General features: G+C 40.7%; 1 protein-coding gene across 2 annotated transcripts in view; it reads left to right on the forward strand.

Annotated features, from left to right (window-relative positions):
- The first annotated feature begins 1,586 nt into the window (after positions 1 to 1,586).
- Positions 1,587 to 18,015, forward strand: part of LOC124883446 (SPRY domain-containing SOCS box protein 4-like) — a 42,625-nt gene continuing 26,196 nt past the window's right edge. The window contains exon 1 of one of the 2 annotated variants that reach the window (XM_047390545.1): positions 1,587 to 1,679. The gene's annotated coding sequence lies outside the window, so the exon portion shown is untranslated. Of the gene's footprint in view, positions 1,680 to 3,163; positions 3,466 to 18,015 lie in introns of those variants that run through there. The other variant, XM_047390544.1, reaches the window with a different exon arrangement.

The raw sequence follows: 18,015 nt of genomic DNA on the forward strand, positions 1-18,015 counted from the left end.
TGTCCGCCAACCACGCTGCACGTTAACACGGTGATGCGGTCTCTGCGGTCTTCCTTCCAGACTGGGAGACCGCTCCGCTCAGCTTCATAGAGACCGCTTCTCTGTAGGGAACTTCTCTGGGACAATTTGCTTCTGCAGGCCTCAGAGAAAAAGTAAGCAACTCTTACACCTTAATTTCCCCGTTCATGAATGAAAATACCGGATACACAGACAGTATTTCATTCGTACTTATCTTTGCATATGATCGATGATCGTATGACATCCTTGGATCCAGTTGAAAAGTTTATGTCTGTTTGCCAGCAAAGAGACATCAGTGCGCTTGTCTCCACTATCCGGTCCCTTTTGAAGGCCGTGTAGAAGAGAGCAGATTTAGCAACAGCTGTGTTTTTATTTGAGTAATGGCGTCACAGGAAGTCCGCCGTTATCCCGTTACCTGGCTGTGCCGGAAGAAAGTTTATGCACTTTATTTTGAAAGTTCCAGAAAAGTCCGTACCCGAGTTTAATGTTGTATCCATGGCTGTGGGTCCCAACACTTGGGTGCTACCCACATACTCAGCTCTGCAGCACAACTTATAAAAACAAAAAATAAAACATGCTTTCCAACATTATCATTGATTGCCAAGAAGCTTTGTTACATCAAACAAATAATCGACAAACACAACTTGTCTTTCTTTAAATATATTTTATTTACTTTAAACACTAGATAAACTCCAATGTTTTCTTCTCCATTTACCCCCAAGACTTAACATTGCCTTCGACACAGCAGTTTGAAATATTATGTCGTCTTACATTTAAACTTTAAGCTAAATTATTTTACAATAATTCTACTTTCATTTTTACATTCAAACCATGTTAGGTCTTCTGCTTTACTTCAGCTTTTTCAACTTGTAGCATTCACACTGACGTTTGCAAGAAATGCATTTTTCTTTTCTATTTTCTAAAGCCTTACAACAAACAGAGGATGCACTTTAGATTTCTGTTCACTCACGTCTCTTCATATGCAAATCCACAGTAAACAGAAAATTCAACCAATCCCTCCATTCCAAATTCTAACAGGCTCAAATCCTCAGAGTCATTCTACGGTACCGATGATCCACTATTTATTCATCTTAAGATCTACAAGTAGTCCAAGGAGGAAAAAGATGTGACATGCCAGAACTGTGAGGGAACAGGCAAACAGGGTTACATTGTGAGAAAGATAAGGAAAAGGAGGGTAGATGCTGGGGGGTAGGTGGTGAGAGAGAAGGGAATGAAAACATCTGATATAAAGAGGCCTGCCAGAAAACTCAGGGAGGAATCTGCAAGAAACAGCCGAGGCGGGTTTCCTTGAAGTCAGCCCCCCAAAAAGCTGACAGGCTGGCATGCACACACTACCTCACAGTCAGAGCTCTGTTCCGAACACAAGAGATATGCACAAGACTCGCCCTTACACAACTTGGGAAACTCTGCACATCATGGGAGCTATGAGTCATGTTTAGCTGAAGCTACCTCTGTCTTACTGAGACAGGGTTTCTAAGTGAGCAACAAACATTTTACTGCTTGTGGTGACAGCTTATAGATAGAGGTACCCCACCCCCACCTGTGCTTTCAGTGTCGAGCCAGGGATCTCCTGGCAGGAGCTTTACTTTTAATGGACAGGAATGGGAGTGTTATTGATCTCGTCGAACAACTCTTGGCAAGTAAGTAAAGGGTGTTTATCAAGAAATGTCGCACAAGGCCTTTAATGACTCATTGCAGAATGGCTTTGTGTTTTGGAGTGATGGGCAAGAGATATGTGCTATGTTAAGGGCATCACCTTCCATTCTCTTGGTTTGTTTTTTTTTAATTAAGTGGAGGCCCGCTAACCAGGGAAATTCCTAGCTACTCTTGACAGAGGGTCTCCTAATCAAGAAAGCTGTTTACATTGTGTTGCAGATTAGAGGCATTTGCATGAAGCTGAAACAAACACCTGGGGGAGGTTGTTTGATATGGGCTGATACCCAGAGCAATATGGCCTAGAGTAGTGGTGTCCAAAGTCGGTCCTCAAGGGCTGGTGTACTGCATGTTTTAAATGGTACCCTGCTTCAGCACACCTGATTTCAATTGATGGTTGATTACCAGGCTTTTGCTGAACTGCAATCACCTGAATCAGACATGTTAATAGCAGGGGAACATCTAAAACATGTAGGACACTGGCCCTTGAGGACCAACTTTAGACACCCCTGGTTTAGAGGGTGCACAAGCAATAGAAAAAACAGGCCAGTTCTGACCCGAAAGAGTTTTTTGCTTGTTTGCATGTCTGCACAATGGCTATTGGATGACCCTTGTGTCCCGCAGAGTTTAACAGCTGTAAGTTGCTATTGCCTCTACACTGCAGCTGGGCAAAGAAGCTAAAACTTCAGCTGCCAGGTTTAAAATTAAAAGGCTATTTTACATTTTTTTCCCATTATTTGAGACTGCATATGATTGCATTTAGTTAAAAATCTAAAATACTAGACTGGTCATATCTAAGGTTGAGTGCTCTACATTGAACAGAGATTAATGGAAGTATCACTCTATATTTGTAAGACCAAAAAGAAAGATCCTTTTGCATTATTTTATTACATTTCCGTGGCATTTGAAAACAAACATGAAAAAACACAAAATATAGTCTGATGTAAGCTGGGCTGAGCCTATACTACCTTAAAATAATAAAACAGTGGCCAGATGGTTGCCATTGATAATCTATAGACGGAAGGGTAGGGCAGGCGAAATTCAAACGTTAATTGTTAATCGCTATAAAATGAATAAACAAACCAATAAATAAATAAATAAATTTAAAATTTACTGAAATTAATTCATACAGGCGAAACCCCACCCCACCAAAAACATGATTACATGATTATTAAGAAGAGTCTCCACGCTTAAACGCTAAACATTAACGTGAAAAACGAGAACACCCTACAAAATAAAAGCACCTCATAACTGGGTTTAAAAATAGTAACACTTAAAAAAATACAAAAAACACTACATGAAATTAATTAAGATTTTATTATGTAGCTTCACTCCTTAAAACTGCAAAGGAATATTCTCTTAACTAAAAGTAGTCCTGTGAAATACATTTAGTTTGTAGACGTCGTGACCGGAAATGCATCGTTATTCTGGCTAAATTGACGTCAGTCACCTTTTCTTCATCCCGTTACTCCAGCCAATCAGCGGCTGTCGGGGACACATGAACGGGTGATAATATATCCACTGAACAAGCTGCAGGCAGGAGGAACAAAGAAAGAAAGCCGCCCGTTCCCTCTTTACCGTTTTCCCCCTAAAACAAACTGCGTTCAGCCATTTTTTTTGCCGCTGTTTTTAACACTTTCCCAACATTTTGGGGTTTTGCGTCGAGCACTCGGTTTCTCTGAGGAGAGACGAAGTCGTGAGGGGGTTTTCTTCTGTCTCGGGTCGCTTTTCTTGGAGGTTCGCCTGGATGCGTTCGTTGGAAGGATACCTATGGTAAGTTTATGTTTCTCACTACTCCTCGGACGGTGTTCATGGAGTCTAAAAGAGCTGTATAATAAAACTGTTGTCAATTTTAGCTCCGCGAAGAACGTAAAACTGTTGAAGCACAAACTTTCTTTCGAGTATGAGAAAGTGAGGATAAACTCTCTTCGCGTCCAGTCAACCAAACTGCCAAACTCCGTTTAGCGACAATAAATGTTCAATTTTGTTGATTTCTGGCTGCGTGAGACACGCTACAAAGATAAACCAGAACATGCACGCTTTCATAAGGAGTTGGGCATGTTTCTTTTCCATTGACGGTGCAGTCCTGTAGCCAGTTGTATTTTCTTGAAACCGTCTAACCTGTTGAACTTCAACGACTCGTGGTTCAGGAATTGTCTGCGTTACTTTTTCGTGTATTTTGTGTTTCATTACCCAAACTGTCTAGAAAACTTTTCATTAAGACAAAGAAATGGCGCAACGAAAAGTTAATGAATACATTGTGTAAAGAGGGATGGTGTCGGCATCAAACTACTGGAATTGACTCGTCGTCTGTGACTCACGCCATACCTAAATCTCATCCACGCATTAACAACCCGTGCAGTGCCCTACAATGCTGGGGACGTGTTCTGCTCTCTACAGCAATCAGACTGTGGCTTTTCGTTCACTGTCTGTTTGGTTTAAGGTTTGCCTGCTAGTGGCTAAGTGCTCTGCCTTTGCCCACACCATCTGCTTTGCCCTGCTGGGTCCTGGCAGGCTGCTGTCCAGATCAAGTGTGATAAAGGATCGTGGGGGCGGACCAGCAGCAGATGGTGAGATGGAGAACATAGTTGGCTGATGTGGCAGCTTGGCCGACTGTTGTCATTGTTGGGCTTTTCATTTTGGGGTCCTTGTAATAAACAAAAACTCTCCTCCTATAACAAATTATATTGAATGTTGCTGAGCTGTTGGGTTTGTTTCGAGACGCACTAATTATAACGCTTAACAGACAAAATGTGCTGCAGGTTCTTTGGTAGAGAACCAGCAGCACAGCAAAGTAATATCAACCCAGCAAATGCATCCACGCAGCCCTACGTCTCCAACGTTAATGTGATTTCTGTTCAACTCTGAAATGCATCAAACTACTCTCAGTAGTTTATTATGCTCTCAGTTAATGTTTGTGCTTAAAGGCCAAAAATGGCAGAGATGCAAGTGGAAATAGGGGGCTGGGAAAAAAATGTGAATTTATCCCAATTCATATCGTCATCACTGTTTTTTTCCCGATGATATCGCCAGTCGGGTTTTCAAAAATGCACTAACTAGAGAGACATTAATGAACTCTTTAAGGTATTTGATATTTGTCCTCTTAATCACCAATCGGAGGCAGAGAAAAAAAAGTCAGACTCTGATCTGGTAGATATCTAACAAGAAGAAAGAATTGCATTCAAGATGCATTTATCTTTCTTCCTAATTATTCATTATGAAACAAAGACCGCTACAATGCCTTTTGCCAATTTGAAGGAAAAAAAAACCCCATCAAGTTGACATTTTAAACCACCTTTACCATTTGTTAATGATCAGAGGGGCTAGCATTACTTAAACATATGTTTCTGTGTATCTTCCCTAAAGGACGTAGATCCATACCTGAACACTGAGATTTTCAAAAGGCCGGCAGCATTTTCAAATCCTGCATCTTGCGTGATGGAGAGGTTGAAACTCGAAAAGGACAGAAAAGAGCGAAGTTGCAGCCATAAGTTAAACTTTTCTGTTATGTGCAAAAAGTCTCCCACAGCCTAAACAAACTGCTGAGATATCAGATTCCTATTAAATAGTCTGACAACTTGTGTGCCTACTCTGACTGCTGACCACACACCTCGGTGATACTGAAAATAGCTAAGTTTGAGTCTTGTTATCTCAAACTGCGTGTACTCATTGTAATGCTGTAGCAATTAGGGTAGCTTGTTTCAGTGGAAAAATCAGATCCGATTTTGTTGGCCATGATGATCAAAGTAAGAAATCTGCTGTTTCTGGTCACCATGCGAACTGTTTAGGTGTTTCCCCTCCTAATTAATAGCTTTCACCACCCCTATTAACACATTTGTCTGTAGTCACTTCCAACCCCAGAATAAAAAAGCTAAAAATATTTCAGCCAAATAAATATTGGCCATTGGCACCTCTTGTTTTATATTGCTGCTCTGGCAGTAGCAAACCAGTACTGGTTAACCTCTAACTTTAAGTGCTGTATCTTTACGTGCTCAAACACGTTGCGGTTTACTGTCTGCTATGTCTGAAGGTGATCTATGACACTGTTGTTGCAGATTGCTGTAGCTATTGTCACTTATCTCGTACCTGAAAGTGATGCACGAGTATACAGTAATTCCCTACTGTTATTTCACACATGCACAATAATAGCGATGTATAGTTAGAACCCAGGCTGTAGTCAGCACATTGGCTACTGCAGGCACAGTGTCCAATGCTGACTCGGTAGAAAATGGTAATGTTGTGAAATCCCCTTAAGAGCAATGCGGTGCTGAGCAGAGCCCTGCCTGGGATTTACTGGACAGCAGGCCATTTAAACGGCCTGCTGTGCCCTCATGTTTTGTGTGAGAAAATTGAACCACTTCAGTGCCCCACACTACAACAAGCTGCTTTTATTTCTTTGCCAAGCATTTTTCATTGCTCATCAAAGCAGTTTCTACTAGTCTTTTTGTAACTATTGTCAGTAGCTGGTAGTAGTTTACTGAGAGGCTTTGAGAGTCTAAATTCAACTTTAGAAATGGCTTAGCTGTGTCTTTTCAGCACAAAGCAATGGATTTTTGGGACCTGTACACATTCCTCCATTATTGTACCTGTAGAGCAAATACTGATTGGTAAAAAGAGAACAAAGTCTATAAAAACAAAGCACCTGCATCTATATTGGCTTTATTAGGAAAAAAATTAATTTAGGTTGGCGGCACTCCTCCACAAAGCAAACTTACTTCCAGATTAGTGTTTCTGCAGAAGTTTATTATTTCTATAAATCTCCAGATGGAGCACTGTAATTCATCATTTTTCAATTATACACATGCAACAGCCTTGCTTTGTAGACGATGCAGTAAAAAGGATAAAATAGCAAAATATTTAGCATCAAACAGAAGAAAAGAAAATTCTTATGTATTTATATTAAAATTCAGCCTTACCTTATGCTGAATTGGTCTCTGCAATGAGACTGTTTGTCTTACTGCATCGGATGCAGTGTCTGGAACCACTTTGGCCAAGTGGAAAATGTCCAGCTGTAATGATGTCTAGAACGTGTGTGAGGAGCTTCTTCACACTGATTTGAAATGAGCTTTTAGTCAAGTTTTATAAAACGAATCATTTATAATTAATATGGGTGTTCCAATCACTTACATGGCCACATGTGCATAAAACCAAGCACCTATTCATGCAGACTGTTGTAACAAACATTTATAAAACAATGGGTCGCTCTGAGGAGCTCAGTGAATTCCAGCGTGGTACTGTGAAAGGATGCCACATGTGCAACAAGTCCAGTCATGAAATTTCCTCGGTCCGAAATATTCCACCGTCATCCGTCTGTGTTATTATAAGAAAGTGGAAGACATTGGGAACGACAGTAACTCAGCCATGAAGTGGTAGGCCACGTAAAGTGACGCAGCTGACGCAATGTTCAGAGGTCGCCAACCTTTTGCGGAGTCAATCGCCCCACACCTCCAAACTTCATGTGGCCTTCAGATTAGCCCAATAACGTGTGTAGAGAGCTTCATGGAATTGGTTCCATGAACGAGCAGCTGCCTCCAAGCCATACACCACCAGGTGCAATGCAAAGCATCAGATGCAGTGGTGTAAAGCACGTCGCCACTGGACTCCAGAGCAGTGGAGGTGCTTTTCAATCTGGCTATCTGATGGACGAGTCTGGATTTGGCTGTTGCCAGGAGAAAGGTACTGACTGTACTATGTAATGTTTGGTGGAGGGAGGATTAGGCCGTGGGGTTGTTTTTCAGGAGCTGGCCCCTTAGTTCTAGTTAAAGGAACTCTGAATGCTTCAGCGCACAAGGTGATTTTTTTTTTCCGGCATTTCTGTGCTCCCAGCATTGTGGGAACAGTTTGGAGATGATCCCTTCCTCTTCCAACATGACTGCGCACAAGTGCACAAAGCGAGATCCATCAAGACCTGGATGAGAGACTTTGGGTAGGCCGTTCAAGCTCGTTCACACCGGAGTTCTGACTTCAACCTGATGGAACACCTTTGGGCTGAATTAGAGCGTCTCATTGCTATCTCCATTAGAAAATGCTAATAATGATGGATAATAAGGTTTGATTATCATTATCCATAGCCTAACACTCGAAGTAGATGTACAAAAATGTTTCAAAGTTGTTCATGTGTTCAAGATATTGAATTTATATTCCCTTCTTAATTGATGCCTTTCTCCCAATTCTTTAATAAATGTTGATTCCTATAGATTTAATAAATAAAGATTAGTTTTAGGGCTGCATGGTGGCGCAGTTGGTAGCACTGTTGCCTTGCAGCAAGAAGGTCCTGGGTTCAATTCCAGGCCTGGGGTCTTTCTGCATGGAGTTTGCATGTTCTCCCCATGCAAATTTGATGTTGGCATTGGACACTCTCTGTTTTAATTGTACGTACCTGTCAGAAACTTCAGCACCTTTTGTTGCAATGAAAACAAATGCTTAAGATGCCATACATGTCCTCAACTCTGGGCCAGAATTTATCAAACTTCTCATAAAGACTTTAATAATGGACTTAAAGTTTAAGAAAACTCTTGACTCAAATCTGGGCTTAAGTTAGTTATTAAGTGTTGGGGTCTCACTTTAAGCAAACGTCAGGACCAAATGTTAGTCAGTCTGAGCTGATTTACAACATGTTGCTGTGCTGCAAAGCTGAACCTCCATGACATATATAGAAAGCCCCAGACAAGGACCAATCACTGAATCTGATTTCTTAAGAATATTCTCAGAGAAAAACAAGATAAAGTTGTGAAAATCTCAAGTTCCCATTCAACGCAGTAACGTGTTTGTTTTTTGAAGAATGCCTGAAATAATCCAATATACTCGTGGGAAATTAAAGACAAGCAGTTTCCTATTTGTTCAGACCATTTCTTGGCAACAAATTAGAAACAGGTGGTGGTTAACTGAGTTGTGTATAGAAACACTAAATTGGATGATGTGAACGCTGCAGCTGTGGATTCTAAGAGGAAACTCAACTGGTAGAAACGCTGACACTCGTTGAGTTATTTAAAAAAGGAAAATATCAAAAAGGAACGTTTAGTCCCATAACGACTGTGGACCAAAAAAGAAGTATGGGAGTCAACTCTTAACCAGTTGAGACCTCCAGAGCTGTCTTAAATAACCGGTTGAGTAACAATGATTCATAGCTTTTAAGAATTTTGCTAACTTGCTTTTTTACTTAAGTCTGAAAGTAAGAGTAAATTTCTGAAATTCTCAACACTTAAGACTAAATTTGGGCGTGTGTAGACTGTGATACTGTAAAGTTAAACCATCAAAATCTAGTTTTCCTGATCATACTCGACAACAGTGTGCTAATATAGAGTAAGGGCTGTGGCTGGTCTATGTTTGATCCCCCTGTTGTTACTGTTGACAGCGTTCTTATCAAGTTTTGAAGCACACCCAGTGCTCCCAGTGTACTTACCAGAGAGAGAGAGATGTTACAAGGTTGCTTTCATCTTGTAACTGTGAGAAGGATGTGGTGAAAAGTGCTTCTCCTGGAAGGAGCTTCCTCCCACATGTTTCTATGCTTGTACATTAAAGGTTTGCTGCATTGAAAGTACTTTGAATGAAGATTACTCCTGACAATAATTCCCTCTATTTATTGTCAAACTGCCCTCTGTGTTCAGTAACGAGTTGCAAAACACTGTAATTTCCTACCCTGGAGGGGGATGAAATGTTGTTAATAATGTAATCCACTCTCATGTGTTTAACTGCAGCCTGCACAGTGTAAAGAATGTGACTATCTCCCCACTGTACAGCATATTCCCATCATCTTCATCTAGTTTCCTGCCACAAAAGCCAGACATGCAAAACAGTGTACCCAGACAAAATCTAAGTGTGAGGACAGTGTCTGCAATCACCATTATAGGGAATCAGCTCATCTTGGATGAGCCGGTATGCAGTCTGTGCCAAAATGTAGACTAAACCTCAGTTGGGTGTCTAGAAAATTTCATTGAAAATCTATTTAGGACATCCAACATTGGGTGAAATCTGCTTTTAATTACTGTTCAGTGTTCATCATGGCTTTCTCTGGTTCGTGAGGTAGCATTTATCGTTGAAGAAAACTTCCTGCTTGCTTTGGCTTGAAACTGAACCCCAGTAGTGTCAGCTAAATGACTGTAATTTTCTAAGTGTTAGTAGAGTTGTAAATGTGTTTGCTCTGCATGATCTACAGATTGGGAACCGCACAGACTTCATCAGGATGTTTCATGCTGATGAAGTGAAACCCATATGTGCAAAGGGTTTCCAGCTCGTCCTTTTAGTGCTTCTGTAAAAAATGAAAATGCGTGTCACATCTTTGCTTCTGCATCTTCGAGACAGAGTCTTGCAATGTGACAGCTTCTAGTCTAATGTGAAGCGGCTGGGATGAGAGTATGCTCTTCCAAGTCTGAGCTCCTGGTTCTTCAGCTGTTGCAGGTGGACTGATCCTTCCTGATCGGGGTCAGTCTCTGCCTAAAATGGAGTTTAAGTCGCTTCGTGGCTTGTTGACAAGTGATGGTTGGATGGAGTGGAAGCTGGATTGGGGCTTCATCTGTGAAACGTGGTTGTTGCTCTGCTCTGTGGTAGTGAAGAAACGTCTGAGCCCAAAAGCCTTCAATTTATCTGTCTGTGTTTCGATTGTCAGCTCTAGCTTTCAGATATGCATCTTGATTGAAAGAGTGAAATCCCAGATGTGATTGTCTAAAGCTTCCTTTATAGGGTGGGTCGGCTCAGCTTTAGAGATGGGTTGAGGAGCTTTGTCATCCAGGGTTGAGTTTAGAGTACAACTGCTACTTCTTTTCCCACTGAGAGAGAAAGAACCCCAAACCTGTAGGAACTACATATCCTTTCTGGACTTTTTATCTCCTCAGTCTGATCTCTGTTAAGTAGAAGACAGTACCGTATTTTCCCGAAAGCTGCTACTTTTTCCCCATGCTTTAAACCATGCTGCTTTTCTGTGGATTTTTCTTCACTCCCCAGGGGGCACTTTAGCAGAAAGTGAAAAAAACGTGACGGGTGGGAAGTCAAAATTGGAAATCAAAGAAGAAGAAAGCACTAATTTTCATTTGGCACATGCAAGCAGCAGGCATGACGGAGATTTTTTTTAAAACCTGTAGCCACTCATCAAGGAATCCAGTTCATATGATGCCGCTTTTAAGTTGAAGGGCAGTGAGGACGATGAATAAACCAATCAATAACTTTTCTGATTTGTTTGATCAGCACTTTCACTTTTATGCCACATGCACCATTCGGAAATCAATCAGTTCAGTTATGTTCAGTTAAACTATGTAATCAGTTCAGTCGATATTGACGGCTTTTAGCCCGGTGCGGTTTATATATATGTACATTTCCTTTTTTTTTTTAAACTTTGTGAGTGTGGCTTATATTGAGGTGCGCTCTATTGTCGGGGAAAATACGGTAAATGGATCTTTAGGACCTGCGGTCTTGGATTTATCTGAACTATACAGAATATATTGGTTGAAGGTTCTTATAATTTTATTTCTATGAACTAATAGTCTACTCAAAACATAAGTCAGAACTTTTATAAAATGTTTTAAAAGAAATGACAAAACTACTTTTAGGCAGATTTGATGTAGTAGTAGGCACAAAGAGTTTTGACTCTTTCCATATACATTTGCTCTGAGGGATTATTCGTGATAGGAAAGGTGTGCTGGTTCAACGTCCCTCCAGTGTTTGACTGTGTCTTCCTGTTACCTTGCTGTAACTTGAACCATACACTCAGCTATTTCCTCTAGTTTCAACCATCCCTTCAGCCAAGCCATTGTTTCCACATAATGTCATGGCATGAATAATTGAACTGTCCCATGTGCTGATAGGCGTACACCACCAGGATCCTTTTGCTCCAGTGACGTACAACATCTTTCCTGTCTGCTTGGCAAAGTGTCAGTGCTGTTTCTCAGCTCTTTTGAATCTTCTCAGGATCATGTTGGTCATGTCCTCCACTCAGGCTGTCAGAAAAAAGTTTGCTCTAAATTTTAATTGCAGATTTATTACATTAACATTAACCTAAAAGTTGAGTTAAGGGTTTTGTTGCTGGGTCACACTTGACAGTCTGAGGCCGAGCGTCTATGCGAGATCAAAGCTTCTTATAAAACAGAACAGACTAATTTCACAGCAATCTTTTTGTCTGATCTTCTTCTCCACAAAGTTTGAGAACAGCAGCCTGTTAATTGGCCAGATTAATTCATAGCATGTTTGATCGTAGTTGATTAATTTTCTGATAAGGCCACAAGCTCAGACTGTATACTCATTTAACTACTTAAACGACAGCATCTAACATGCCTCCTGGTTAAGCTCCTTGTCATCAGAGCAGTTCTATGGCTGATGTGCTGAATGTGTCAGATCATGTTTTAGTGTGACTGGAGTTGTTGGTTACCTTCACTTTTAACAGTCTGTCTTTATAGTGTGGAATGCTTGACGAGATCAGGCCAGTATCGCAACTCTCTGTCAAGTTGTGAAAAATACTTGAATTTGACAGCTTTTCTTTTTCTTTTTTTTTCTTTTTTATAACTTGGAATGGGGATTTGTTTACTGGATGCAGAAAGAAATGAAGCTGTCATGTTAACTGAAAGTTGGCACAAACATTCGCTTTGCATGCAAACTGGTCTGTTGTCGTGATTGTAAATACACGATCAGCTGAGCTGATTATGTTTATGTCCCTTTGAGTAATGTTTGCAAATATAGTCAAATGATAGATCACTTTTAGAAGGATAAGTACTTGTTGAGATGCACCAGTCAAATGCCCAAAAATGTTCATTTAACTGGCTCTGATAAGGGATCAGCAGATCAATTGCTGAAATGTCAGATTGTTCTCAAATGCATATCAAAACTAAAAACTGCTTCCACCGATGCATCACTTTGGTGCACTTTTATTGAGTGAAGAAATGTGATAAAGTGTGGTAATTTAATTTCATGTATGTGGACATTCTCGTAATTTAATACAGAATTAAAAACTATTACCTTTTATTGAAGAACCTGCAGCATGGATTCTTTGGCAGGACAAGCTGCTGTTCCTTCTTCAAAGAACTGTTGTAGATGCTGATGGTTGTGGGCAGGAAGGATCTCCTGTAGCGTCTGTCTTACAGCAGATCTGAAGAAGCCTCTGACTGAAGACTGTTGTTGAACCACAGTCTGAGGAAGAGGATGCTCAGGGTTCTCCAAACTGTTCCTCATTTTATGAAGAATCCTTCTTTGCCCAATGATCTCCAGAGGTTCCAGAGAAGTCCCCCAAACAGAGCCAGCCTTCATTATTAGCTTGTTGAGCTTTTTTAAGTCCCTGGCTCTGATGATGTCAGAAGAGATCACGTTCTCCACAACAGACTTCACTACATACCTGGTCTACTTTTAAGCCCTTTTAAATTGCTCCTTTGGGAAAAGTAGTGGTTTTATTTGAATGAGTGAAAGTCAGGGGAATTAGGTGTTCTTGAAAGCTTCTCTGAAACACTAAAAAGTTGGTTAACACGATCAAGTGACGGAGTTCAGCACCATCTCTTAGTTAAGGCGTTTTTTTATTCTTGATCATGTGGATAAGGATGTTTTTATGAGCCCATTTTACACCTGGCATTACAAATAGGGGTGGTACCATGGGACACCCACCACGACTGTATTGGAATATTTAATGACTGTTATTTCAACGTAAGCCCATTCAGAAGCACCTCAGACCACAGAAGCAATCAGTCACTTGACTGTGTTTGAACTGAAACGCATTGGGTTAGAAATGGTTGGCTGTCTGTGCCTTCCCCGAGGCCCTTTGCTGATAAATGGTCCACTCCCACTTCCCTCTAGCCTTCATTAACAATGTCAAATCAGTACAAGCCACAGTTTTCCATATTCGCTAACCTCTGCACTGTTACCTCCTGGGAGCATGTGGATATGCAATATAAAATGTTTGTGAACCAAATTGGATTTGTGCCTTAGTTACTGCAAACTAATTGACCTGTTAATGAATAGATGATAAAATGGCAAGGACATGAATGATGTTATAAAAGAGATTCTCAACACATGTAAATTTGTTAAAAAGGATTAACGTGCAATTGGAGGTTAAGGAAAGAAGATTTTTCCCCAGGAAAGACGGGTCATTAGTTTAAATTTAGCAGGCATCTAACCCAGTCCAGGGACTGATGGTGGAGCTGTTTGTGTTGGGCTGGAGGAGCCGTGGCAAGGAGGCTACAGAGTGAACCACTCCTATCTCATATCAAGCCTCACAGCATCAATGTCTGAATTACTTGGATTTGTTTTTCTTTCTTTCTCTGTCCACCTTCTGCCATCATGCCTAAATCAGTGTCTTATGTCTAAAAGCCGAATACCTTTTTAATTTAGCTTTCGAAAAACTACAAATGAACTTTGTGGCTTAAGAGGGCCAATGTGAGCTTTAGGAAAACAAATATTTTCTCTTGCATTATCAAATATTGTGTACGAGTTTACATAGTTGGCCAGCACTAATGGATATAGATAGATGAAGACGGATAGATGAACAAATAGATGAGGACAGATGGAAAGAAACAGAAAAATCCAAACATAAAGATAAATGTATAGACATATACAGGTCCTTCTCACAATATTAGCATATTGTGATAAAGTTAATTATTTTCAATGTCATAATGAAAATTTAACATTCATATATTTTAGATTCATTGCACACTAACTGAAATATTTCAGGTCTTTTATTGTCTTAATATGGATGATTTTGGCATACAGCTCATGAAAACCCAAAATTCCTATCTCACAAAATTAGCATATTTCATCCGACCAATAAAAGAAAAGTGTTTTTAATACAAAAAACGTCAACCTTCAAATAATCATGTACAGTTATGCACTCAATACTTGGTCGGGAATCCTTTTGCAGAAATGACTGCTTCAATGCGGCGTGGCATGGAGGCAATCAGCCTGTGGCACTGCTGAGGTCTTATGGAGGCCCAGGATGCTTCGATAGCGGCCTTTAGCTCATCCAGAGTGTTGGGTCTTGAGTCTCTCAACGTTCTCTTCACAATATCCCACAGATTCTCTATGGGGTTCAGGTCAGGAGAGTTGGCAGGCCAATTGAGCACAGTGATACCATGGTCAGTAAACCATTTACCAGTGGTTTTGGCACTGTGAGCAGGTGCCAGGTCGTGCTGAAAAATGAAATCTTCATCTCCATAAAGCTTTTCAGCAGATGGAAGCATGAAGTGCTCCAAAATCTCCTGATAGCTAGCTGCATTGACCCTGCCCTTGATAAAACACAGTGGACCAACACCAGCAGCTGACACGGCACCCCAGACCATCACTGACTGTGGGTACTTGACACTGGACTTCTGGCATTTTGGCATTTCCTTCTCCCCAGTCTTCCTCTAAACTCTGGCACCTTGATTTCCGAATGACATGAAGAATTTGCTTTCATCCGAAAAAAGTACTGTGGACCACTGAGCAACAGTCCAGTGCTGCTTCTCTGTAGCCCAGGTCAGGCGCTTCTGCCGCTGTTTCTGGTTCAAAAGTGGCTTGACCTGGGGAATGCGGCACCTGTAGCCCATTTCCTGCACACGCCTGTGCACGGTGGCTCTGGATGTTTCTACTCCAGACTCAGTCCACTGCTTCCGCAGGTCCCCCAAGGTCTGGAATCGGCCCTTCTCCACAATCTTCCTCAGGGTCCGGTCACCTCTTCTCGTTGTGCAGCGTTTTCTGCCACACTTTTTCCTTCCCACAGACTTCCCACTGAGGTGCCTTGATACAGCACTCTGGGAACAGCCTATTCATTCAGAAATGTCTTTCTGTGTCTTACCCTCTTGCTTGAGGGTGTCAATAGTGGCCTTCTGGACAGCAGTCAGGTCGGCAGTCTTACCCATGATTGGGGTTTTGAGTGATGAACCAGGCTGGGAGTTTTAAAGGCCTCAGGAATCTTTTGCAGGTGTTTAGAGATAACTCGTTGATTCAGATGATTAGGTTCATAGCTCGTTTAGAGACCCTTTTAATGATATGCTAATTTTGTGAGATAGGAATTTTGGGTTTTCATGAGCTGTATGCCAAAATCATCCGTATTAAGACAATAAAAGACCTGAAATATTTCAGTTAGTGTGCAATGAATCTAAAATATATGAATGTTAAATTTTCATCATGACATGGAAAATAATGAACTTTATCACAATATGCTAATATTTTGAGAAGGACCTGTACATGGACGGATACATAAATGAGTGTTCAATTACTTTTAAATTCTATTTTGTTTATCTTGATATGTAATTGATTGCTGTTATTGATGGAAACATGAAAACTATGACTAAGTGGTTGCGTTAGGCAGTTGTGCTATGAGGCTAATGGACAGTGTTTGAGCTGTTCGCCTGACATGAATTTTTCTCCCATTTTATTGTGACCTCCAAGGGAAGGGTCAAGTATGTAAGCATTTAAATAAAAGACTGAATATTGCTATCTCTGTTTACATCTAAAAAATAACACATTTTAAGGAAAAAAATATGTATTTTCTTTTTAAAACAATTTTTAATGATCGCATTTAACCTTACAGTTATCAAAACAGGAGCTTGCTTTTAAAGCCCTCCATAGCAGTACTGTGGATGTTGCATCACCACCAGGCTTTTGTTTTTTTATATATATTTTTTCTGCTCTAGAGGCCTTTTTATGTCTTTTTTTTTTTTTTGCCAGTAGGCAGACAGAAAAGAGGGGCAGAGAGAGGGGATACACTTGGCAAAGGTCGCCGGGATTCGAACCCAGGACGGCTGAATCGAGGAGCCTCTATATATGGTCGCGTGCTTAACCCCTACACCATCAGCGCCGCGCCCACCACCATGCATTATAAACAATCTGCTGTCTTCTTAATATTTTATGAACATTAAGGTTTTTTCATAGTAATGTCCCTTTTCTTTTATCTCTGGTGTCTCATCTTTTGCCATACTGCCCTCCTGAACTGCTTAAACCTTGCCTGTATTTTATCCTGGTCCAATTAAATCCAGCTTTTCGTAGAGAACATGCTCCAGTCATTTAGTGCTTACTGTATTTATAATGCATGACATCATGTCGGATCTTTGCCTCTGCTTGTGTTTGAGCTCCTTAACATGCTCTCCTAAATATCATTTATCAAGCTAATGGCATCATTTCCTGGTGCCTGTAAATGATGTGGAATAAGGTGACTTATAAAATATAGTTTTAGCCATTGTGGCATCATGTTTAAACAGGAAATCACCTGGACTTTTCTTGTGAGCCACATGCTGCTGACCCAAAGTGTGCATTCTCTCAGTATGGCAGAGATTTGGTTGGATTATGAGATTTGTTTCCAAACACCATTCCTCTGTTTTTATGTCAGTAGGTTTAGACCATCTTTGTTGTTTTAATCTAATTTCAAAATAAAAATCAGGCTTAAAGCTGACTGGCCACTTTATAACTTTGATTTTGTTGGTCTGGAAACAAGATGCTGCTGGTGTTGTTACTGGTGTCTTTTGGGGTTGTGGTCTTGTAGAAATTCCCATTTCAGTCATTTCCTCTTCGGCATCAGGCAACATGACCACTTCAAGAATTTTGATATATGCAAACTGATTATAATCCCTCGCATCTGATTAATAGGCCCGGGACCATAGTAAGAGAAACATCCCCATATCATGATGCTGTAAGCCAGTTGATGTGTTCTTTGGCAAATTGCATCGTCTTCAGCACGTCTTATTTTTAACAGTGGCACATTGCGGGGCTTCTTGCCAATAGTTTAGCTTCACACTGGCATCATAATTATCCCAGTACTCACTGTTAACTTCAAACCTTCTTTGATCACCCTGGAGCGGCTCATTGGCTGGGTTTTTGCCATGCTGGCTTTTCTTCTATCCGTTCGACTGGTAGTCTTTTGTTTTGTTCCATGTCTCTGGTTTTGCTTTCCATTTTAAAATCTTTGGAGATCCTTTTAGCCGAGCAGCTTATCATTTTCTGCGCTTCTTTGTACGTCCGCCGTTCAACCATTCAATTTTAACGGTCAGAGCTGAAAACAGAAGAGGTTTCTTCCAACTGTAGGCCTGGCAATGCAGCTCTATAAATCTTAGTGTATGGTTGGTGAAGAATAAGAACATGTTGTTCTCTGAATCCATTTAATTAAGCTAGTCAACCACAAGCTGAAGGGGCGGTCCTGTTAATGTCTAGAATTTGAAAAACGATGAGAAATGTTCTAATCTTACTTTTAACCAGTAAGGTTGTAGAAGTAAATGTCTAACATGTAAGGTGACACCTTTGACATGGTCTGATGTACATACACATGCTGTTGGTTCGAATGTTACATGGATAATGAAAATGTAGGGGAACAAGCATGTGGCACCTCAATATCTGCCTACCAAGATTGAAAAGGTTAGGAAAGCTCAAGCTTGTTACTACAAGTAA

The sequence above is a fragment of the Girardinichthys multiradiatus genome, chromosome 18, assembly GCF_021462225.1.
Source record: "Girardinichthys multiradiatus isolate DD_20200921_A chromosome 18, DD_fGirMul_XY1, whole genome shotgun sequence".
Classification (NCBI taxonomy): domain Eukaryota; kingdom Metazoa; phylum Chordata; class Actinopteri; order Cyprinodontiformes; family Goodeidae; genus Girardinichthys; species Girardinichthys multiradiatus.